At 43.4% G+C, this 23067-nt stretch overlaps 1 protein-coding gene across 1 annotated transcript in view; it reads right to left on the bottom strand.

Moving 5' to 3' along the window:
* LOC112630987 (supervillin-like) overlaps window positions 1-16508 on the bottom strand; it is a 150377-nt gene extending 133869 nt beyond the window's left edge. Inside the window, exon 1 of the mRNA XM_025395512.1 lies at window positions 16406-16508. The gene's annotated coding sequence lies outside the window, so the exon portion shown is untranslated. The remainder of the gene's footprint in view (window positions 1-16405) is intronic.
* Window positions 16509-23067: the final 6559 nt, after the last annotated feature.

Below are 23067 nucleotides of genomic sequence, written 5' to 3'. Positions count from 1 at the left end.
TGTGAGGCTTACAAGGACTGCGATACCTCACTTCATTACCAACACCGCATTTAGATAAACCTACGAGGGATGTGATTACTTGTGTGGGTGGAAAACAGAAAACAAAACAAAACAAAAAAATAAAGGATGGCCAGCCTGTTGGATATATTCCAAAGTCCCACTTCTCTGAGCTGGAACCTCCTATCCTCCCTCCCACCAGCAGGTGACCTGTGCCCAACCATGAAACGCGACCCTGGCCATCCTTCCTATGCCTATCTAGTTTGTTCTCTCTGCTCAGAATGCCTTTCCACCTTCTCACTTAGAAAACCTCTAATCTGGCCGGGTGCGGTGGCTCATGCCTATAATCCCAGCACTTTGAGAGGCTGAGGCAGATGGCTCACCTGAGGTCAGGAGTTCGAGACCAGCCTGACCAGCACAGTGAAACTCTGTCTCTACTAAAAATGCAAAAATTAGTCAGGTATGGTGGCTCAAACCTGTAACCCCAGCTACTCCCGAGACTGAGAAGTGCTTGAACCTGGGAGGCAGAGTGAGCCGAGATTGTGCCACTGCACTCCAGCCTGGACAACAGAGTGAGAAAGGGAAGGGAAGGGAAAGGGAAGGGAAAGCGAAAGGGAAGGGAAAGGGAAAGGGAAGGGAAAGGGAAAGGGAAAGGGAAGGGAAAGGCAAGGGAAAGGGAAGGGAAAGGGAAGGGAAAGGGAAGGGAAAGGGAAGGGAAAGGGAAAGGGAAGGGAAGGGAAGGGAAGGGAAGGGAAGGGAAGGGAAGGGGGAAGGAAGGAAAGAGAGAGAGAGAGAAAGAAAGAAAGGAAGGAGAAAGAAAGAGAAAGAAAGAAAGAAAGAAAGAAAGAAAAGAAAGAAAGAAAGAAAGAAAGAAAGAAAGAAAGAAAGAAAGAAAAAGAAAGAAAGAAAGAAAGAAAGGAAGGAAGGAAGGAAGGAAGGAAGGAAGGAAGAAAGAAAGGAGGGAGGGAGGGAGGGAGAGAGGGAGGGAGGGACGGAAGGAAGAAGGGATGGAGGGAGGGAGGGAGGGAAGAAGGAAAGAAGGAAAGAAAGAAAGAGAGAAAGAAAGAAAACCCCTAATCATACTTCAAGCCTTACTTGAGAATATTTCCCCTATAAACCTCTCCTGGACATGGTCTCTGATTCCCAATCTCTAGACTGTTAGCAGAGACTCCATGATATCTTCATATTCCCAGGACCTAGCAACATCTGCCACTGTGTAAATTTAATAAATGTTTGTGATGTGGACTGAAAATATCAAAATAGTCTGCAGTTAGATGTCTTCTCTCTCTCTCTCTCTTTTTTTTTTTTTTTTTTTTTTTTTTTGAGACAGAGTCTCACTCTGTCGTCCAGGCTGGAGTGCAATGGCATGATCTCAGCTCACTGCAGCCTCCGCCTACCGAGTTCAAGCCATTCTCCTGCCTCAGCCTCCCAAGTAGCTGGGACCTCAGGCACATGCCACCATGCCTGAATAATGTTTTCATATTTTTAGTAGAGACTGGGTTTCACCATGTTGGCCAGGCTGGTCTTGAACTCCTGACCTCAAATGATCCACTCACCTCAGCCTCTCAAAGCGCTGGGATCACAGGTGTGAGCCACTGCGCCGGTCGATCTCTTCTCATTTTAATGCAGCTACAACATTCTCCCTTTTGTCAGTGTGGATTAAACAATATGTAATATCCCTCCAGAGCTGGAGAAAAAGTCACAAGTTGCATACTCAGCTCACAGGCAGAAAAGAAAACATGCATCACCAGCTCAAGTGTTTCTGTGTAGTGGCCTCACTGTCCATTTCACTCCTATTTCTGGACTCAAGATGATGTCAGAGCATTGGCCAGGACTGTCAGTGCAGGAAAGTAAGACAACAACACTGTCTGTCTCCTTGCTTCTGCCTTCTGAAGAACTCTGCTTTCCACAGGGCAATGAACTTGATCAATCACTGGAGGTATTTTTTGAGCAGCTCATTTCCAGGAGATGAAAAGGCTAGGCAACCAGGACCTGTATTTTGCCCTATTTTCTGCCATGATGAAACCAGACTTGGAATGATTTCCTTTTCCCAAAAAGCTCAGGATTTTGACCTCTATGAGAGAAGACAGAGACATGCTGTAGTCTACTGATATGTACGCCGATACACCTGTATGAATCTGAGCTTGTGGCCTTCTGTACCACGGGCAAGTCATTTTGTTTGTGCATAAATTTCTTTTTAAAGACAAAAAAGGGGATATTATTTTCAGTTAATATTTTTCAACCAACAACCCCCCACCCCTGCCAGAAATATTAATCAATCAATAATTCAATCAATTGAGTCGGTCTTTCTGTCTGTCTGGTCTGGTCTCACTTTTTCTGAAAGCTTTTGGAGAACTTTACTGGCTTTAGCTGAAAATCTTTGAGCTCCAAGGTCATCTGTAAGTCACTGGCTTGAACCACCGATGAGCGAGCCAACGCTTTCTCCCAGGCCGTGGCTTCAGAGCAATGGGTGTGTAGCAGAGCTCAACACAAAGAGAACTGCTGGCCTCGTGGTCAAAATGAGATGTGAGCTTGCCAGGGGTGAGCCTGGACCGTGGTTTATGAGTCCTGGCTCCAGAGACCCAGCCTCTCACATGGCTGGAGCAACATTGCATTCCTGGACACCAGGCTCAGAGTCTCAAGAGTAATCAGAGATGGACAGAGTGTGACATGCTCCGTTTGGGCCGCTAGATATCTAAAAATATGGGATTTCTGTCTGCTGTCAAGCAGCAGCTTGCTGCACCAACAGAACCACGGAGGCTGCTGCTCAAATGGGGACATGAGCTGATGGCGATGTGGCCAGTGGAGTGAGGACCCGGGAGGCTCTTCCCTTCCCTGCTGTTGTTGACATCACAAAGCTCAGCACCGCATGTGGTTTCCTTGGCTGATTCCAAATACCAAGAGGGAATGGATCATTCTTATTCCTGAAAGAAAAACTCCAGGAGCCTGTGCTCCTCAGGGAGCATCATCTATACCTTAGAGACACACAGGAGCGAGGAGCCTTCTCTGAGCATGTTCTCCTAGCCCCAGTGACTGAGAAACCCCACATCCCCTGGGTCAAGCACTCTCTAGCCCAGCAAGGATTCCATTGTCATCTTCCTCCAGAAACAGAGCTCTAAGTAATGGCTGTGCACTTGGCCAACCCACAGAAACTTGATAAGCCTGTAATAGAGTGGAACCACAGTCCCAATAATTCTCTAAAACGGAACCACTTGAACCCGGGAGGCGGAGCTTGTAATGAGTCGAGATCGCACCACTGCACTCCAGCTTGGGCGACAGAGCGAGATTCCACCTCAAAAAAAAAAAAAAAAAACCAAAAAACCAAAAAAAAACCCAGAACCACTGTGTGTTGCATCTTACAATGTATCTGTGGCTCCAACCGTGGATCCTGGGCCACGTCTCCCTGACAGCATGAGTGGGAACTTCCTACCCTAAGGTTTAGCCAGTGACTTCTGTATTGAGGGCAGGGGCTACAAGACTGAGGAGGAGGGTCCCATGTGAAAACTAGGGCGTGGGAAGATGGGGTCTGACAGGAGTCAGCTGTGGGGACAGAATGGTGGGGGGTAGAAGGCTGAGATCAGGATGATTGATTTTTGGGGTAGGTGGAGGACACTAAAAAAACCTTGAAAAATTCAAGAAAAGAAAATAACAGAATGATGTAGAAATCAACTGAATAAATTTAGCTTTATATTTAATACAACATTCACTTCATTTTCTTAGATTTCTCATTGCACTGCCCTCAGGTAAGGGCTTGGTTTTAGTCTGGGGACTGAAAATCGCTGGTCTGGATTAAGATTCCTATAGTGCCATCAAATTCTAAAAACTTGAAATTCTACAATTCTGAGGCATAGCACCATCTCACGTTCTCCAAAGAAACGCCTCAACAATGAGAGGGGGAAAAAAAGGAAGGGGCCAGATGCTGTGGGTCACGCCTGTAAGCCCAGCACTTTGGGAGGCAGAGGCGAGAGGATCACTTGAGGTCAGGAGTTCAAGATGCCAACATGGTGAGACCGTGTCTCTACTACAAATACAAAAATTAGCCAGGCATGGTGGCGGGCTCTTGTAGTCCAAACTACTCGGGAGGCTGAGGCAGAAGGATCACTTGAACCGGGAGGTGGAGGTTGCAGTGAGCCAACATTGTGCCACTGAACTCCAGCCTGGGTGACAGAGTGAGACTCTGTCTCAAAAATAAATAAATAAATAAATAAATAAGAAGGAATAAAGCGCTCCAAGAGAGATAAAATATGTTAAAGCAAGGCATTCTGAAATACAAATTATTAGACAGTAGGAGAGCAAGCAAACATAAAATCCTTTGATCATGCCTCAACTTCCCTCCAATAGAGACTCAGGCCAAAGCAGATAGCCCTTTGAAGACCCCGAAGTTATTATATATTGGACTACTAAAGTGGATTATTCATTAGCAAGTACAAGTAATTTCCTCCCAAGGATCTATTGAAAGATGGCTGGTAATCTCATTAGTGGGATAGAGGGTACAAACTGCATCAAAGGGAAGAGAGGAAATAATAAGCAAACACGTTTTCAAACAACTATAGTTACTTAGGAGTTCTTCCAGGTACTCCTAACTCCTTGCTCTGACTCCCTTCAGCTTACGCTTGTACCCCTAGTGACATGGGCCCCCTAAAATGTGACTTGTGTGAGGACAGAGATTTTTGTCTGGTTTGTGAACTGCTGTTCATCTTCAGTGCCTAGGATATAGTAAGTGCTCAATAAATATTTGTTGAACGAATAAAGGAAATAATACGTATGCTACAGGGAAAATGACAAGGCAATGAGTTCTTTTCCAAAGGCGACTTTATCCCTCATAGACCCCCCCATCGCCCTGAAATCTGTGATCGTAATTCCTGCTGGCTTTGTGCAGGCTGTTCCACATGCCTGAATTAGTTTACCTCCTTCTCAAATACCTCTTTGGGAAAGATTTTCCTCATTAAGCAGTGTCTGATTTCAATATAGGACTCCCTTACAAAATCTTCCGTGCATTCTGATCTCCTGGACTTGGCATCACTTCCACAAATCTGCTGCCCAGGGACCATGTGTTCACGGAGACACGGCTTGCTGGCCTGTATGGTAAGCTAATTGATGTGGTAAGCCCTGAAGGCAGGATTATTTTTCAGCCAGGCCCTGCCTAATGTTTTCTGATGATGGCCAAGTGGGCAAGTTCAGTCCTTTCTCCCCAGAAACATGATCCTGCTTTCTATACCAACAAGTATTAATTCAAATCCCTTGTGGGCAGTCCAGGATATGAAAATTACAGTAATCTAATCTTGTAGAGGAAGAAGTATGAATCATCATGACACGGCCTGACAAAGAGCAAAGTGATTAATGCCAGGCTGCAGTAGGGTCCCCAGTGACAGCTCCCCGTGGGCCACAAACCTAACACGGGAACCCACGAGGCAAACATCAGAGAAGCAACATCCTGGTCTCCATCCAGGGAGAGGAGAAGCAGGGAGTAGCAATGCCGTGTTCTTAGGATCATGCCTGAAAACTGGCCATACTGAGGCAAATTCAGTGACTAAGGGAGAAGAGCAAGACTGAGTCTCAACAGTTCATCCATTTCCAACTTCTGACTGGTGGAAACTGCTTAAACTCTGAAGCTTACTTTTAGGTAGGAACTGTAAAGTTTGCAGAATCACGGCATCTCAGAGAATGACCTAGAAACCCCAATCCTCTGCAGGGGAAAACAAGAGGATATGCTTAGGACAAGCAAGATGATAGATAACCATGCCAAAAAGAATGTGCTCTTAACCACATCCCAGAAACATACAGTTCTGAAGAAGTCTTGGCCTTTTTCTGAAACCTTCAAGAAGTACACCAAAGCTCCCCATCTCCCATCTCCAGGAAACCACAGCCCAAGTGCACTGGGAAAGTTGGTCAGGGTGCCTGCAAGCCTAAACCATCACTTGGCTTTTTTTTTTTTTTTTCTTTTCTTGCTTCTTTTTTTTTTTTCTTTTTTGCACAGCTGTATTCAATTTTCTGTCCTTGGGGTTTTAAAAGGAACATTTATTCTAGGGCCAGGATTCTCAAGTTTTATGGTTATACAACTCCCTCCCAGGGCCAAAGAATGTTTTAAAAGTCTTAAAGCTAGCAAAGAAAATTAGTAAGCGTATCCGAATGAAAGTGAAATAAAAAATTAAGACTTGTTCCAGTTTATATTCAACCTCTTACTTGATTGTATTGGACCTTCTGTTTGCCCTTCACTACTTTTATTACCCATTCGTCATGCAAATATAGGTAGGGGTGTGTGTGTGTGTGTGTGTGTGTGTGTAGAGACAGCGAGAGAGCAGGTGAAGAACAGAGAAGTACAAAGGTGTATTTCGAGTCTTCCACAGCTTCTATTTCCTGTTCTATGGTAAATTTTATTTTACATAAGGTCTACAGCTTAAACTGAGTTTAACAAAAGGTCACGAAGAAAGAGATTCCTTCAGCATTTTTATAACATTGCTTGCTTTCCCAATTTAGAGAGCTAGATACTTCCTGATTTTTTGCTAGTAGGAAAGGAGTTTTAAAAACCCACGTATTTTTTACTTAAAAGGTCCAATTAGTGTCATTTTTAACTGAAACGCTTTAAGCTTTTGTCAATATCGAAAAATCATTACCCGAAAAAAAAAAAAAAGAGAGAGAACGATAAGATGACGCTCCCACCAGCCCATGAAATGTTAACTGGTTTTCTCAATGCAGCCACATGGAGTTAAGAAAACCCACAAGTCCCTTACCTGTCTTTTTCTGTTCTTCTCCCTTCATGTCACCCAGATCCCCACACCTCACAGGAATCTACCCAAAGTTTTGTCTGCACAGGTTCACAAACATCACTTGTACGTTTGCCCCTGAATTCTCCCGAAGGGTGGCTTCCTGCTCTTGCACACTCATCGGATCTGACAAAGCCAAGCTCAGGCTTTCAGGGCTGAGGTTTGCGACACGGCACACACCACCACATTAGAGACCTGGCTGCATCCCAAGAGAAACCAGACATTTTTGAGAAACAAAAGTCATTTGCACAGATCCACCCTGAACAGAAAGGACGGAATCAGTACTCGTCCATAAAATGATGGGAAATGTTGTCAGTGGCACCTGCTTTGTACCGTCCAATTCTCTGCAAACAATTAGAAGACAGTGGAAACTGACCTTGCCCGACCCTAGTCATGATGAGCAGATGAGCAGCCGATGCAGACTTCTCTGGAGAGGCAGTTAGTTCTGAGCAAAGCCAACCAAACCCTTCCTCTTGGCAATCACTTTCTCTTGCTCTTTTAAAATCAAGAAATCAAAGTGCCCTTTAGCACGGCCCTGTGGCCAAGAAGGCTCAGCAGCCAAGATAACAGGTTGAAGTTCAAACAATTCTTCCCAGATAACTACTCTAATTCTCCCATGATTGGAAGCTGCTAGAAGTTAGTCAAAGTTATAAACCTAGGGCACAGAACAGCTGGGGGGGGGGGGCGGGAAGAAAGATTCTAAAAGCGGGGTTTGTTTCTTGGGCTGGACATACAGGCTCATGCCTGTATTCCTAGAACTTTAGGAGGCCAAGCGGGGAGGATTGCTTCAGCCCAGGAGTTTGAGACTAGCCTGGGCAACACACTAAGACACCCATTTCTACCAAAAAAAAAATTTTTTTAATTAGGCATTGCAGCTCACACCCATAGTCCCAGCCACACAGGTGGCTTAGGTAGGAGGATCCCTTGAACTCAAGAGGTCAAGGCTGCAGTGAGCTGTGATCGCACCACTGAACTCCAGGCTAGGTGACAGAGCGAGGCCCTGTCTCAATAAATAAATAAATAAATAAATAAATAAATAAATAAATAAAAGCAGGGTTTCTTTTAAGCCAGAAATTTTTTCACCTAGGACACACTACTAATATCATCTTCTCAGAATAATACATTTAAAAACCCTGTGAATACGCACTCTAGAACAATGCTTCTTTCAATGTTTTATGAAAGTAATACTGAACAATTCTTTCTTCTGAACCCCCATGGCATGCCTCTTACATATACAATAAAACGCAACCAAACAATTACAACCACATAGTTTTGTTTTTTAAACCACACACATAAGAAAATTGCTACAAGAAGACTTTACCTAAGGTTACAGAAATAAGGGCATTCTCTAATTTCATGCCAAGCCAGCTAGAAAACACTAAAGGCCATTTGTATTCCAAATAAGAAAAAAATTTTACTAGGAACACTCAAATATAACTTCAAACAATTGACTTACCAAAATATGCAAGTGCATGGGCGTACACACACACATCTGGTAAAAGAAAAACAAACACAGCTTGGATTCATCCAAGATGAGCAGTCCCTAGTCATGTGTTCAAAATATGAATGCTATGGTTTGAATGTGTCCCCCAGAGTTCAAGTGTTGGGAACTTAATCCCAAATGCTACAGTGTTGAGAGGTAGGACCCTTGAGAGGTGATTTAGTCATGAGTGCTCTGTCCTTGTGAACGGATTAATATCATTATCACAGAAGTGGGTTCTTTATCATGAGAGTGGATTTGCTATAAAAGTGAGTACAGCTCTCTGTTGCTTGCTCTCACCATGTGATGCCTTCTGCCGGGGTGACGCAGCACGAAGGCCCTCACCAGATGCGGCGCTTGGATCATGGACTTCTCAGCCACCAGAACCATGAGCCAAATAAACTTTTATTGTTTATAAACCACCCAGTCTGTGGTATTCTGTTATGGCAGCACGAAGTGGACTTAGACAATGATGTTTGCTCAAAACATTTCAAATGGACTTTCTAGCCTAAGTAACAGTCCATTTCCAACTAATATTTTCTCAAGAGAAGAGAAAGAGTGGGTTGTTACTTGAAGGAACATCTGTCTTAAAAAGTTGTTTTCACATAATCTAAATTAGTAAAGAAGCGTGGGGAAAGAATGTACTGATGCAAGTGGTAAGAGCCGTGGGCAATGCACTTTTGAGGTTTCTGAAAAGCATCTGTGTGTGTGCATTTTGAGAAAGTTATCACTTTGCCTTCCAGCTCACTGCAGGAACTGCTACAGTCTCCCAAATCCCAACCAACTGATGCACTAATAAATGCAAGGCAATTATATATGTACAGTTAGGACTGTGTTTCATAAAAACTTTCACTACAGATAAAAGCCTGGAATGAAGTTGGTGCACAGGCTCACACCTGCAATGTCAACACAGTGGGAGGCCCAAGCTGGGAGGATCATTGAGCTCAGGAGTTGGAGAACAACTGGGCAACATAGCAGGACTTTGCCTCTACAAAAATAAAAATAATAAGTTGGCCATGGTGGCACATGCCTGTAATCCCAGCTACATGGGAGGCTGAGGCATGAGGATCATTTGAGGCCAGGAGTTTGTGCTACTTCACTCCAGTCTGGGCAGCAACAGAAGGAGACCCTGTCCCCACAACAAGAGCATGGAATGTCTTTTCTCTTTATTCTGATTTCAAACAGATATTTCTTTTTATCAGTTTGACCTAGACTTTGAAAAAGCATGTTAGTAAACCCCTTCTTTACATTTTCTCCCAATCAAAACAACTAAACAAAATCAAAACCATCAGAGAACAAGGCAAAGAGCAGCACTCTTCTCTGAACCCCAGCCTCACACCACCCTCGTGCCCCAACCCGGCCTACAAGTTAGCAGCTCCCTACATAGATGCACCATTCATACCCAGAAGGGCTGGCTCCCAGGAAGACACAACCTTCAAACTCAAACAGCACCTTGTGGGCATTTCAGCAGAGCAGGTAAGGATCCAAGAGCAATTTTTCACCAGAATCTGGTGACAGCAACACTTCTGAAAACAAGTGCCAAACTGTCTCCACTGTAGCACTTCACATTCTCTCTTCAACCCACTCGGATCTGGAGTTCCCAATCCGAACTTCTCTTGTCATAGTCACGGGCAGCATCCATCCTGGCCAATTCCAATAGATCCTTCTGTCCTCCTGTGACTACTTGGTAGGACTTGACTCTGAGCCTGAGTTCAGTGACCTTGCACTCACTCTCCTACTTCTCCTTCCTCTCTGGCTGGCCATTCCTTCTCAGTTTGCTTTGTAGCTCCCCTCTCCTATTCCACCTCATCCTGTGCCTCACGCTCTCTCTCTCTCTCTCTCTCTCTCTCTGTTTTCATCCTTTCCTACAGATTCATTATCATCTAAATATTATCTCCAGGCTGGATTACACCTCAGAGTTCCAGACACACATTCAACTGTCTGCCTAAGATTTGTCTGGATAGTTAATAGACACTTCAAACTTAATATGTCTACAATAGAACTCTTAATTCTCGAACCTGGCCCTCTCCATAAAACAAAACAAAACAAAGCAAAAAGAAACCCTCCTAATCTCAGTCTTTCTTCTCCTTCTCAGAAGTTGCCCAAGACCAAAATTCAGAGGTCATTCTTAATTCCTCCCTTGTCCTCACTCCCTAAGTCTCATCTATCACCAAGTGCTGACAGTTAACCCTCCAATATATGTAAGACACACACACACACACACACACACACACACACCAGATTTACTGGTATAAAATACACATACCATATAATTCACTAATGTAAAATGTATCGTTCAATGGTTTTTAATATATTCAGGGAATTGTGCAACCATTAGCAAGTAAATTCTAGTCACTTTCATCATTCCCAGAAGAAATCACAGACCCATAACAGTCACTCGTAATTTGCCACCATACACCCCGAGTCGTAGACGACCGTTAATCTACTTTGTGTCTCTGGATTTGCCTGTTCTAGAAATTTCACAAAAACGGAATTAGACAGTGTGTGTTCTTTGGTGTCTGGCTTCTTTCACTTAGCATGTTTTCAGGATTCATCCATGTTTTAGCATTTGTCAGCATTACATTCCTTTTTAAAGCCGAATAGTATTTTACTGTATGGATATACCACATTTTATTTGTCCCTTCTTCAGCTGACAAACATTTGTGTGGTTTCCATTCTTTAGGTATTATGAATAATGCTGCTAGAAATATTATTTTGTACAGGTATGTTTTCTATTTCTCTTGGGGATATGCCTAGGAGTCGATATATTGGGTTATAAAAGGTAAATCTGTGTTTAATTGTTTGAGGAACTGCTGAACTGTTTCCCATAACAGTTGCTTTGGAAACACGGGCATTCCAATTCTTCACATCCTCACAAATGACTGTCATTATCTGTCTTTGTGGGTATGAAGTGTTTTTTATTGTGGTTATAATTTGCATTTCCCTAATGGCTAATGATAGTAAAAGTCTTCTCATGTGCTTAATAGTTATTAGCATATCTTCTTTGGAGGACTATCCATTCCAATCCTTTGCCCATTTTTAATTAAATTGTCTTTTTATTACTGAGTCTTAAGAGTTCTTTATGTATTCTAGATACAGTCCTTTATGACATATATAATTTGTAATCATTTTCTCCCATTCTGTGAATCGTCTTTTTCCTTTTCCTTTTTTTTTTTTTTTTTTTTCCTGAGTCAGAGTCTCGCTATGTTGACCAAGCTGGTCTCAAACTCCCGGACTCAAACAATCCTCCTGCTTTGGCCTCCCAAAGTGCCAGGATTACAGGCATGAGTCCCTGTGCCCAGTCTGATATGGTTTGGATTTGTGTTCTTGCCTAAATCTCATGTTGAATTATAACCCCCAATGTTGGAGGAGAGGACTGGTGGGAAGTAATTGGATCATGGGGGCAAACTTCCCCCTTACTGTTCTTGTGAGGGTGAGTTCTCAAGAGATCTGGTTGTTTAAACGTGTGTAGCACCTCCCCCTTCTTTCTTCCTCCTGCTTCAGCCATGCAGGCTGTGTCTACTTCCCATTCACCTTCTGCCATGATTGTAAGTTTCCTGAGGCCTCTGCAACCATGCTTCCTGTATGGCCTGAAGATCCATCAGCCAATTAAATCTATTTTCTTTATGAATTACCCAGTCTCAGGTAGTTCTTTAAAGCAATGCGAGAATGGAGTAATTCATAGCCCTTTTCACTTTCTTGATACTGTCTTTTGCTGCACAAAGTTTTCTAATTTTGATACATTTATCTATTTTTATTTTGTCACTTGTCCTTTTGGTATCATATCTAAAAAAAATCCAATCCAAGATCATTACATTTATATCTATGCTTTTTCTGAGAGTTTTAAAGTTGTAGCTCTTACATTTAAGCCTCTTACTAATTTTGAGTTAATTTTTGTTTATGATGTGAGGTAGGAGTCCAACTTTTCTTTGGCAGATGGATATACAGTTTCCCCAGCACAATTTGTTGAAGAGATTATTTTTCCCCATTGAATTGTCTTGGCATTGTTTTGTATTGTTTCCATTGATTTATTGCAAATCAAATTACCATAAATAATGTATGAGTTTATTTCTAGACTCAATTCTATTCTATAGAATAGAATAGAATAGAATAGAATAGAATACCAGTACCACACTATCTTAATTACTGTAGTTTTGTAATACGTTTCAAAATCAGGAAGCTGTGTCTCCTATTTTGTTCTTTTGTTTCAGGATTGTCATGGCTTTTCTGGGTCCCTTGAATTTCCATATTAGTTTTAGTATCAATTTGTCAATTAAAAAAATTCATCTGAGATTTTTGACAGAGATTGCATGAAATCTGCAGATCAATTTGAAGAGTATTGTCATTTTAACAATATTGTTTTCTGATCCATGCACATGCAATGATTTTCCAGTTATTTAGGTCTTCTTTAATTTCTTTCAATGATGTTTTGTAGTTTTAAGGTGTATGTTTTACACTTCTTTTGTTAAACTTATTCCCAAGTTTTTTATTCTTTTTCATGCTATTATAAAATGAATTATTGTTTCTATTTTATTTCGTATTATTCATTACAAGTACATATATAACAAAATTGATTTTTTGTATATTAATCTTATGTCCTGCAATCTTGCTGAACTTATTAGTTTTAATAGTATGGTGAACTCCTAAAAATTTTCTATAAACGAGATCATGCCATCTGTAAAGTAAAGATAGTTTTACCTTTTATTTTCCAACCTGGAAGCCTCTTATTTCATTTTTTTGTATAACAGATCTTGCTAGAACCTCCAGCACGATACCATATTAGTCAGCGTTCTCCAGGGAGACAGAATGAATAGGATAGATAGATAGATAGAGGTAGACAGGAAATGTATTAGAGGAATTGGCTCACAGGATAATGGGAGCTGAGAAGTCCCACAACCAGGTGTCCTGAGGTTGGACAACCAGGAAGACTGGTAGCCTGTCTCCATCTAAGTCCAAAGGCCTCAGAACCAGGGTAGCCAATGGTATCACTCTCAACCTAAGGCCCAAGATCTGAGAATCCTGGGGCCACTGGTGCACATGCCAGAGTCCGAAGGCCAGAGGACCTGGAGCTCTGATGTCCAAGGGCAGGAGAAGAAGTGTTCCAGCTCCAGCAAAGACCTTTCCCCTGTCTTTTGTTCTATCCAGGCCCCCAGTCAATTGGACAGTGCTCACCCACATGGAGGGTGGATCTTCCTCACTTAGACTACCACTCATACACCTATCTTATCCAGAAACATGCTCACAGACACACCCAGAAATAATGTCGTATCAGCTCTCTAGGTATTTTTTAATCCAGCCAGGTTGACACATGTATTAGAGTTCTCCAGAGGGGCAGAACCAACAGGATACATATACATGTGAAAGGGAATTTATTAGGGAGAACTGCCTCGCACAGTTACAAGGTGAAGTCCCATGACAGGCTGCCTGCAAGCTAGGGAAGAGAGAAGCTGGTAGTGGCTCAATCCAAATCCTGAAGCCTCAAAACCGGGGAAGCCAACAGTGCAGTCTTCAGTCTGTGGCCAAAGGCCCCAGACCCCCAGCAAGCCACTGGTGCAAATCCCAGAGTCCAAAGGCCAAAGAACCTGGAATCTGATGTCCAAGGGCAGCAGGAGCGGAAGGAGGCATCCAGCACAGGAAGAAGAAAGAGAGCCAGAAGACCCAGCAAGCTGTTTATCCCACCTTCTTCCACTGCTTTGTTCTCGCCATGCTGGCAGCCGATTGGATGGCGCCCACCCACAGCAAGGGTGGGTCTTCCTCTCCCAGTCCACCAACTCAAATGTCAATCTCCTCTGGCAAGCCCCTCAGAGACACACCCAGAAATAATACTTTACCAGGCATCTAAGCATCCCTCGGTCCAATCAAGTTGACACCTAATATTAACCATCACAACACCTAAAATTTACTGTTCACCAATACTGAACAGAAATGGTGAGAATGGATATCCTTGTCTTGTCTCTGAGCTTAGGAGAAAACCTTTCAGCCCTTCACCATTCAGTGTCATGTTAGCTGTGGGTTCTTCATAGATGTCTTTTTCAGGCTGAAGAAGTTCCCTTCTATTCCTAGTCAATTGAGTGTGTGTGTGTGGGTGTTTCTTTTTTTTTTTTTTTTTGGAGTCTTGCTCTGTCACTGGAGTGTGGTGGTGCGATCGCGGCTCACTACAACCTCAGACTTCTGTTCAGGTGATTCTTCTGCCTCAGCCTCCCCAGTAGCTGGGACTACAGGTATGTGGCACCACGCCCAGCTAATTTTTGTACTTTTAGTAGAGACGAGGTTTCACTGTTGGCCAGGATGGTCTCGATCTCCTGACCTCATGGTCTGCCTGCATCGGCCTCCCAAAGTGCTGGGATTACAGGCGTGAGCCACTGTGCCCGGCTGAGTGTGTGTGTTTTAAACATGAAGAGGTATTGGATTTTGTTAAATGCTTTCTCTGCACAAGACATGCCCTTTGCCTTTGCTTTTCAATCTGGAAGCTTTCTCTATGCCACCTGCATAACTTGCTATTTCTCATTCTTATGGGTCTCTACTTCAGGGCATTCCTGGATCATCCTATTCAAAAGTCCTCACCCATTACCCTATCTTCTCCATTCATGCAACCACAGAGCCTTCAAAGTATTCAGTCATTATGAAATCGACCCAACAGTCCCATATAGCTTTTTTTTATTTAAAAAAAGTAAACATAGAAATTGAACTTTCTTGTCTGAACACTTGAAACTTATATTCGTTTTATCTGAGATCCTTACTCAGGAAATGACCTTCAGGCCTCTCAAAAAAAAAGTATCAAAGAAATGAAACTCACCAGATCACATCCAGACAATAAAATGCAGACCCCTGATTCAACACGATTGCTTCCATGCCCCTTCTGAGTTCCTGTTTTCCCACACATGATTACATTTCTTCCCTGCTATATAAACCCCTAGTTTTAGTCAGTCAGGGAGATGGATTTGAGACTGAGCTCCCATATCCTCGGCTGCAGCACCCAATTAAAGCCTTCTTCCTTGGCAATACTTGTTGTCTCAGTCATTGGCTTTCTGTGCCATGAGCAGCAGGACCCAGACCGAACCCCTGGTGTTTTGGTAACAATTACTATTAATATATATACATATTCTGATGACACTTCTATTAATATAAACTTGGTATTTGCCAGCACATATTCATAATTTTAGTCCTCGCAATAAAAGTATCTACAAGGTGAATACTATTATGATCATCTTACACATAAGGAAATTGAAAGAGAGGTTACATGTCTTTCCCAAGGTCATGCAGTTTATAAGTGTCAAACCCAGGATGAAAACCCAAGCCACTGAGCTGCAGATACCAGGCTCTAAAACACTTGCTATTGTATCTCTCAATAATTACCTTTCCTTACATGTTAATGTATTAATTATCTATACATGAGCACTGTCAATCTCAGTTTTTGCTGCATCCCCAGCATCGAACACCATCCGTGGCTGATGTGCAATCAATATTTAATGAACAAATGGAACACTGGTCTTAAGATGCCTCACAAGAAAATAGTTCCATGGAACTCTGGTTAGTACTGCCCGCTACACACACCTATCAAGATGCATAAAGCTCATTAGTTCATTTAACTTTAATCCAATGCTTTCCAAACACAATTAGGCATAGACCCATCCTCTGACCCCGGTCCCCACTGTATTAGTGTAGGGAGCTGTGCTCCAGGGAACACACTTTGAGAACTCCCGCTCCAGAGAGGCAGGTCAAATAGCACAGTTTCCAGAAGGGTGCTCCTGCTCCCACTCCTTTGGCTGGCTCTGCTCCTAAAGGTCCTATCTAATTCACACTCCCCAAAAGCTCCCTAATAGCCACAGCTCAGCTCAGAAAGAAAACCACAGCTTTAAGTTTTCCTGTTCTTTCCTGGAGTTCCTAAAGGGCACACTGGGACACATGACCTCCGAGGAAAAATGAAGGCATTTCCAAGCATCACAATGGCTCAGCTCCCCTGTATGTCTGTGGTCCCACACCGCATCACAGTGGCTGCTTTAATCTTCTCCAAGCTCTGGTTTGTTGAACATGATTCAAACAAAATCACCCTTGTGCTTTAACCTCCAAAATCACCAATGTGCTTTAACCTCTTGTAATAGTGCAAGCAAAGTCAATAATGTGTTAACCACGAAAGCGTCATATTTCTTTTCTCAATACTTACCTTAACGCTGATATTTAAATCATGGCTTCAGATGTGAAATGACTTCAAAATCATCCTATGTCAGCTTTTCAAGTCCTCAAGGCCATCCACTCCAACTGTCTCTGAAAAAGGACAAAGTCTCTACTGAAAAATCTAAGAAAGAAAATAGCAAACAATACAAGACAACCACATGTACAAACGAAACTGGATACTCTGCTGTGATTAATTTGCTGCCTCCAAAGAGCTTTTTCCCTTTCAAATACTCATCAACATCAGCAACTACAAATTACAGGCAGTGGTTGAAGTATCTTTTTAAACCTCTTATAAAAAGTACTCAATAAAAGAATGCATTTTTTCCCATTCGTCGTAAACTCAGTGAATAAAGTTATTTCTATGCAATGGTTCTCCAAAGCTCTTATTTTTCTGGGAGGACTAAAATTTTATTATTTGGTCTATAAGCAAGAGTCATTTTTGGTAAATATGAGTACTTCCTAAATTCAAATTTTAAATCAGATTCAAATATAGAGATGGCCAGGTATGGTGGCTCCCACCTGTAATCCTGGCACTTTGGGAGGTTGAGGTGGGAGGACTGCTTGAGGCCAGGAGTTCAACACCAGCCTGGGCAACAAAGTGAAACCCTGTCTCTACAAAAAATTGAACAAATTAGCTGAGCGTGGAGGTGTGCTCCTGTGTTCCCAGCTACATGGGAGGCCAAGGCAGGAGGATTGCTTGAGCCCAGGAGGTTAAGGCTGCAGTGAGCCATGTTTGCATCACTGCACTTCAGCCTGGGCAACAGAGCAAGACCCTGCCTTTAAAAAAATTAAAAACAAAAGAACAAATATGGAGGCTTGGGAACAGCATCCTTGTCACAAAGGGACATCTGAGAAAATAAGAAATGGGTTGAAATTCATCACGGAGTTGGATAGAACTAACAAAGACTCAAAACCACAGAAAAAGACATGCTGGGTAGAGAGTCAGGAGACTGGAATAACTCATCAAAAGCATCCAGGGTGAGTGATTTGGCTACGACTCGGTCTACACCAAGCATTCCAGGCAAAGACGATCTCTGCATTTATTTTCCTCAAAGAGTGAGGGGAAACCCCACCTAAGCTAGAATGTACCAGAGTAGAATTAAGGCAACCATGCATTTCCCCTTGTGGTTTGCCTGACGAGGTGCAATTTGTATGAAAGATGACTCACAAGGTTACAGAGTCATTCCTTAGACTCGAGGGCTGACACTCTGTGTGGCTCTTGATGACTCAGCCTGGGAGAGGTCCCCAACACAGAAGGCTCCAGCCCTGCAATCCCAGACTACAGAGGAAAGCCCCTCGTTTATCAGCTGGTTAGTGGTTAACAAGCGTGGCTTCGGGAAGTCTTTTGTCTTAGGCTGTGGAGGTCCATCAGAAGTTCTCATCTCCTCTCTGTTGTCTACTCAGCACTTCCTTGTATTCTTACCGCCGGAAAAAGTCAGGAAAGAATTCACTAAAGCACAGAGGACTCTGAACTGGGCAACAGCTGGCACCACACCAGGCATTGCAAGAAACCACAGCTGAATCCCTTGGCGCTCATTTTTATAAATATTCCGCAGGCAGGATGTCAGAAGCCTGGTTTGTCCGGCATAGAGAGAATGGGGTTCATCTCCAGAAGCCCAGCCCCAGAGGCAACTTCTAGGAAAAAAATCATCTTGTGATGGGTGCGGGGTCAAAGAGGAGTCAGCCCATGTGAAGTTCCCACAAGGTTAAAAAATAAAATAAAATTATTGTCACCACTGCCTGGTGGAATTCAGTCAGTCATGAACTCATTCCTGTAAGCCACAAAGATGGTTGCGGTAAACACAGACAAATTATTGGGTTTAAGCAGACTGTTTTTTGTGCCAACAACAAAAAATCATTTTCTCTTTCCTCCACAAATCTCTTTATTAATAAAAAGATTTGGTGCCTTGAGAACTGGGCTAGACCAATGTAAGCCTCTCTTTCTCCCCTGGGAAAAAATCCTCCTTAGGGCTCCAAGCTGGTTTCAAAACTCCTTTGCCTGCTTAGGAAAAGGAGAACCCCTTATTGAACCAGCCACAAAAGAAAGAAAAAGAAAACTACTCAAAAAGAAAACGGGCTGGACGCAGCAGCTCATGCCTGTAATCCCAGCAATTTGGGAGGCTGAGGCAGGAGGATGGTTTGAGACCAGGAGACAACACAGTGGGCAATACAGTGAGACCTTGTCTCTCCAAAAAGTAAAAAATTAGCTGGGCCTGCCTGTGGTCCCAGGTACTCAACAGGCTGAGGGAGAAAGATTGTTTGGGCCCAGGAGTTGCAGGTTACAGTGAGCTACGATTGTACCACTGTTCTCCAGCTGGGGCAACAAAGCAATACCTTGCTTGACTCAAAAAAAAAAAAAAATTTAAAAGGCAGGGTGGGGTGGCTCATACCTATCATTCCACACTTTAGGGGGCCAAAGTGAGAGGATCAATTGAGCCCAGGAGTTTGAGACCAGCCTGGGCAACATAGCAAGACCCTGTGTCTACAAAAATACAAAAAATTAGCCGGGCATGGTGTTGCACACCTCCCAGCTACTAGGGAGGCTGAGGTGGGAGGATCGCTTGAGCCTGGGAGGTTGAGGCTGCAGTGAGCCATGGTCTCACCACTGCACTCCAGCCTAGACCACAGAGCAAAACTCTGGTGGGGGGAACAGGCCAAGAGAATCACAGGAAGCCAAGAAGAAAGGGCAGAATAGAAACATTCTCATCCCTCCCTCTTCTTAAAGAGAGTGCTACTCTCTGCCCAGACGCTCACGTCTTCTCCTGGCTTATTCCCCTCCTGACCTCCAGAGCATGGGCTCTCAAACTCATCAGTGTGCACAGCAATCGCCTGGGGGCTCCACAACTGTGAGTCCAGATAGAAGAAAATCTGCAGTGAAATTGTGAGCTCAGGGACAAAGGAGGAGTTTAAAAAGCCTGTGCCTGGGTCGGGCGTGGTGGCTCAGCCTGTAATCCCAGCACTCTGAGAGGCTGAGGCGAGTCTGGATCACAAGGTCAGGAGATCGAGACCATCCTGGCCAATATGGTGAAACCCTGTTTCTACTAAAAATACAAAAATTAGCCAGGTGTGGTGGCACATGCCTGTTAATCCCAGCTACTCGGGAGGCTGAGGCAGGAGAATTGCTAGACCCAGAGAGTCAGAGGTTGCAGTGAGCCGAGATCGAGCCACTGCACTCTAGCCTGGTGACAGAGCAAGACTCCATCTCACAAAAAAAAAAAAAAAAAAAAAAGCCTCTGCCTGAAACTCTTGAGTTCTAGAAATCTGGTTTGCTTAAAGACAAAGGAAAAACCTCAGTCACTAGACAGTAAAACTTCAGAATATATTGACAGGAAAACCCCACCATCAACTAGCTTTCATGCTGTCAGAATCGTTTAGGAAAAAGAAAAGAGCAAGAATACAACCAGGAAAAGGTCCAAATTTAGGGACAGGTTGAAGTTCAAGAAACGAGTCAAACCGGAATAAAAGCAGAAAAGAATTCCAGAGGGGAAGAGGACACCGGAGAAAGGAGAACGAGCATGATTCACGCAGCAGCAGGAGATGCTAGGTAAGCTGGAGCCAGACCAGGAGGGCTTGTCTCTTCCCTCCACGGCTCTCTTGACCTTTCCAAGCCATTTCTTTCCTGACAAAACAAACTGTTACCGACTTTCACCAGGTTATCAACCCCCTGTGCAAAAACTCGGACTAGACTCTGGGACTAAATCTAGACCAATTGCATCTGGAAGAGAGATAGGCCGGACAAAGGCATCCTTTTAGGTTAATGTTTCAAGCCAGAGGTTTGACAGATGGTGCCCATGGAGGTGCCCACAGTGAATGGATGTTTCTGGTGAGTTTTTGTTTTCATCTTCCAACTTCTAGAACTGAAAATCAAATAAACTTTCTTTCTTTTTTTTTTTTTTTTTTTTTTTTGAGATGGAGTCTCATTATGTTGCTCAGGCTGGTCTTAAACTCCTCGTTTCAAGCGATCCTCCCGCCTTTGGTCTCCCAAAGCGCTGAGGTTACAGGAGTGAGCCACTATGCCCAGCCCCAGTGAGTTTTATTCACATAGTGAGTTTTACTCACATACTACCAAACTACTAGAGTAGCAAGTACCTCTAGGTCTGGAGCATTGAGCAGCAACTTATCCCTCTCCACCAAGCAGCCAACAACTTCCATTGCAGACCTCAGGGATGAGGCTGCCATGAGACCCAACTTTTATTCTGGCTTCTTTCTCCAAACTTTTTCCCTAGATGCCTTTAGCAAGGAAAGCTGGTTCTTCCAGACATATTCGCAGCGCCTCGGCCACTTCCTCCCTGTTCTCATACAAATCTTTCAGGATTCAGCCCGGATGCCTCCAGTTTCCAGGAGAGCTTCTCTGACTGCCTTCATCCATCCTCAGAGACCTCCCTGTCTCCTGAATTCATGCCAAACACCTGATCCTGATTATAAATAACAATATGGCTAATTCTCAACCATCAAGGGTTGGATTAGCTACAGGAATAATAATAAGTATAATAATCATCATTGTTATTTGAACATTTGTAAAAAGTAAATAAATAAAATGCCAAATCAACAAACCGTCTCCCCATTAGAGAAGGTCCCCACTGATTGGAACTGCACAGTGACCTGCAGACATCACCGTGTCTGGAATAGTTCCAGGCATCCATCACCCTTCAGATAGCTGCCTACCATATTAGTGCCCAAGGCTTGCCATTCTGACAGCAATAATTCTAGAAGCAAACACATGGATGGGAAAGCCACTAGTAAGTGACTGGACTATCACATGTGTGAGCCAAGTTAGAAGAAATGAACAACAATAAAAGTGGGAAGCTGGCATTAAGAGACAGGGCAGCAGGGATAGTGAGAGGGGGACTCCCTTCAAAGACCACTGGGCCACGCCTTTAAAAAGTGCAAAGGATGGTTCTCAATGACACATTAAGGCTAGCTGAACTTCATTTTAATGTGGTGCTCGTGGGTGTATGTGCACACACACACACACACAGAACACTTGGACAAAAGACAAATAATAGGCCAGGTGCAGTGGTTCATGCCTGTAATTTCAGCACTCTGGGAGCCCAAGGCGGGAGGATCACTTGAGGCCAGGAGTTTAAGACCAGCCTGGGCAGCAAAGCAAGACCCCATCTCTACAAATAATAAAAAAATTAACTGGGTGTGGTGGCATGCATCTGTAGCCCTACTTGAGAGGCTGAGGCTGGAGTATCGCTTGAGGCCAGGGATTTGAGGCTGCAGTGAGCTATGATTGCACCACTGCACTCCAGCCCAGGCAACAGAATAACACTCTGTCTCTTAAATAATAATAATAATAATAATATAAAATAATAGACCATTTTAAGAGTACTAACCATTGGCCCATTTTATTTGTCAAGAAAACTATAGAAGATATTGTGATCCTAGACTTGTAATGTTTTTACACAGTAAGACAATATCTATAGAATGATGAATGTTGTTCCAAGTACTGGATTTTTCACTAAGTAAACATTGGTAGTTTCCACTATGAAGAACATATTAGATTTGATGGTGACAACTTTTCTGCACTTTACCTCTCAATCAACAGACACTTATATTTCATTTTTATTTTCTTTTGAGGCACAGTCTCCCTCTGTTGCCCAGGCTGGAGTGCAGTGGCGCAATCTCGGCTCACTGCAACCTCCGCCTCCCGGGTTCTGGGAATTACAGGTGTGCACCACCTGCCCAGCTAATTTTTGTATTTTAGTAGAGACAAGGTTTCACCATGTTGACCAGGATGGTCTTAAACTCCTGACCTCAAGTGATCTGCCCTCCTTGGCCTTCCAAAGTGCTGGGATTACAGGTGTGAGCCACTATGCCCTGGCTGAGAGATGCCTATATTTCATATGGATTTTTCCCTCTAAGATCAGACTCGGTTTTCATCAGTAAGACTCTTCTCCTGCACTGGATGTTTTCAGTGTTTCACGGGCATGAGTCCCATGCTCAACAAAGAGATGCGGAAAGACTGACAAGGAGGCAGTGGGCAGAGCAGCCATTGGTTCTCCCAGTGAGTGCGGCTGGCGGTCAGCACATCGGCAACTGCAAGAAGATGCTCACGGTCAAAATAGCAACTGACGCCAAGGGCACATCAAGGAGACGGAGCTAAAATAAGCACCGCAATCCTCCCTGGTGAGATCCAGAAACTCCACCACCCCCCTGTCCTTGGTGATATCTTCCTACGGGACACGTTCCCCATTTGATGGGCTTTATGCTGCCACTGGGTGACCTTCCCATGTATCCCATGACACCACAGTTCCCAAAAGGAAACATCAGGTCCTCGTACATTTTTTAGTACACTCCTGCAAACCCCTGGGAGATGTTCTGCTTCAGGGATATGGGTATTAACCAAAATCACAAGTGGAAAAATTAAGGTAACGGGCAGAATTCTCAACTTTAAGAATCTCTCATACACTTTCTCAAAATGTATATTCATAATTTTTTTCAAATGTATGTTTTTTTGATGGCTCTTACCACTTGCTTAATAGCAACCAGAAAATGAATAAATAAGTAGCAAACATTGAAGAAAAATTCAGGTTGGTGTGTGACAGATACATGCATGTGTGAATATGATTTTATATTGTCTATAGCAGAAGATCTTTTCTGCCTACTTGGATTCGTCCTCAGAAAACTCTCCCTCTCTCCTTAATT

Source organism: Theropithecus gelada, chromosome 9, assembly GCF_003255815.1.
Source record: "Theropithecus gelada isolate Dixy chromosome 9, Tgel_1.0, whole genome shotgun sequence".
Lineage (NCBI taxonomy): Eukaryota > Metazoa > Chordata > Mammalia > Primates > Cercopithecidae > Theropithecus > Theropithecus gelada.
Note: the sequence above shows the minus strand (reverse complement) of the source record. Positions and strands in the feature narration are given on the sequence as shown.